We start from the raw sequence: 2,302 nt of genomic DNA, 5'->3' as shown, positions 1-2,302 counted from the left end.
GTGAAAGTTTACTGAGCAAATTCACTTTCCATACAGCAGCTCACATACACTTTGTCTCATGACATTGACTGCAATTTACCACAATGCAACAGCTCCCCCTCCCACTTCCTCCCAATAGTTACCTCTTCCCTGTGTCCAAGAAGGACAATGGCTCTTCTCAATTCCAGTTCAAAAGGTTTCAGGGAGTGCTCTCTTCAGCAGCACATATACTAAAATTGGAACAATACAGAGAAGATTAGCATCGTCCTGCACAAGGATGACACGCCAATTCATGAAGCATTCCATATTTTTTTGATAATTTTATTTTCTATTCTCTGGGAATAAAGAAATGATAGTAGGTGACTTTATTGATCAAACTTGAATATCCTGTATTTTCACAGCTTTTCCAGGTTATATCCTTGGAAAGAACTGCCATATACAATAAACTTTCACCCAAATCACAATTTTAAGAAGAGAAAAAAAAAAAGATTTCAGGGAGAGGCTTGAAGCGAGCTGGTTTGGGAAGCTGTCCATCTCAGATAATTCAGTTCATTGTGTGAGCAAAATGTATTTCCTGTGTGATCATGTGTCTGGAGTCAGAGAAGGAGCAGTTCCAGGGACAAGAAGGAGAGAGAGAGAGTGCTGACCAGAGATTGCCTTGGAAGCTGAACTGTAACTTATATAGAACCAGGAAGATCAATGGCATTGGGGAGCTAACAATGGTAAATGGAAGAATAACAGTATAAGGGTAGGGCTGACACACTGTGCTGAGGACTTTGCCATGATTTTTCATGGTATAAGTGCCTGTAGAGTGAGTTAGATCAATGAAGTGCTCAAATAGATGTATTAATAGCATGCCAGCCAGTGTGATGGCTTCCTTACAAATCTCGTTTTACCCTCACTGGGTAGTTATAACAGGCCCAGAGAGGTCGAACTAACAGTACCAACTGGAGGCAGTGTGATACTAAAAACTTATTTGGCATACACCTTTGGCCTTTGTAAGCATATATTAGAATATAAACTGGACATTGTTCTGATCTTAATGTGCTTCTTTATTGAGTGCTAACTCATTCTGAGCAAGATGGTCTTACAGATTGTCAGGTCGTTTCTCCCACGGGTAAGACCCAGGAGAGTTAATGCTCACTTACTGGGGACAGTGACTGTACTCAAGTAGAGTAGAGTGGTATGATTAAGGAAGGGAGGATGGAGGCTGACATTTCTAACAGGGAGGTAATCTCTTCCACAAAGATTAGACAACAAGAAACAGACCTTGGACAACTGCTGAGGCCGCAGCACTGTATATTTAAAATGAAAGAGAAGTAGTGTTAGAAAAGATCTCTCAGGAGTATTTTGACAGTGACCTAGGGTGTGGGAGTCAAATGACCCTTTTATGCCTTGTCTTCAGGCCTGGCTCTGTGGCAGAATAAAGTTACTTTGAATCAGAGTTTAGAGAGTTCCACAATGAAACAGAGGGTTCTCTAGGTCTTGTTTCTCCATGAGGTGGGCAGGTTGTGGAGAAGGCGAAGCTGTCAGGGGAATGATCCTGTCTCCAACACCTGGTACCAGGTGAGGCAGTCATATGTTCTGAACCCCAAAGCAAGACGTATGAATGGGAAAAGTTTTCTAAAAAGTGATTTGTGATGTCTTTATCTGAAAAATAATATCAAGGAGCATAAAGATAGATAATCACACTTACTGAAAAGAGTGAAAAAAGTCTTTGGATTAGGGAAACTCTGCATCACTTTGGAACAGGGAAATTTGGTGGTGGGGAGAAGCTGCCAAGGCAGAGAAGCCTGGTGTCTCTGCTTTGTGCTACAGTCAGGGTGGCCACTACAGCCCTAGTGCAGTCTGTCCTGGAGTTAAAATGATGCCATCCAGCGAGCAGAGGGGACAGAGTTGATCAAGCTGATCAAGTGTGTAAGCAGTACTGACAGTACTGACAGCAGAGTAGGATCATGTGAAAAGTGAAAGTTAGGCCTTCTTCAGAGGCTCATCACCCATGTCTGACTTATTAGATCGGCAAATCTTTCCCTTCTCTTTTTTCTTTCATGTATTTTTCTCAATCTTTTTCTTTTTTTGTGATTTGGGTGAAAATTTACTGAGCAAATTCACTTCCCATACAGCAGTTCACATATACTTTGTCTCATGCCATTGACCACAGTTTACCACAATGCAACAGCTCCCCTCCCACTTCCTCCCCATAGTTACTTCTTCCCTGTGTCCATTCCTCCATACACTCCTGCCCCCTGAGCTGTCTCCCTGTGCATAAGCAGCCCTTCTTTCTCCCATGATTGTTCTCTCCAAGAAGTGTATCCACTTGAGG

The 2,302-nt window shown here is 42.4% G+C and overlaps 1 non-coding gene across 1 annotated transcript; it reads left to right on the top strand.

The window, feature by feature from the left end:
• The first annotated feature begins 185 nt into the window (after positions 1-185).
• Positions 186-291, top strand: LOC122150747. Its single transcript, XR_006163831.1, has one exon. It is a non-coding gene; the product is annotated as a U6 spliceosomal RNA (small nuclear RNA).
• Positions 292-2,302: the final 2,011 nt, after the last annotated feature.

Source organism: Orycteropus afer, unplaced genomic scaffold (genome assembly GCF_000298275.1).
Source record: "Orycteropus afer afer isolate SDZICR_OR568_19922 unplaced genomic scaffold, OryAfe1.0 scaffold00218, whole genome shotgun sequence".
Classification (NCBI taxonomy): domain Eukaryota; kingdom Metazoa; phylum Chordata; class Mammalia; order Tubulidentata; family Orycteropodidae; genus Orycteropus; species Orycteropus afer.
The sequence above is the reverse complement of the archived record's forward strand: the minus strand, read 5'-3'. Positions and strand labels throughout refer to the sequence as shown.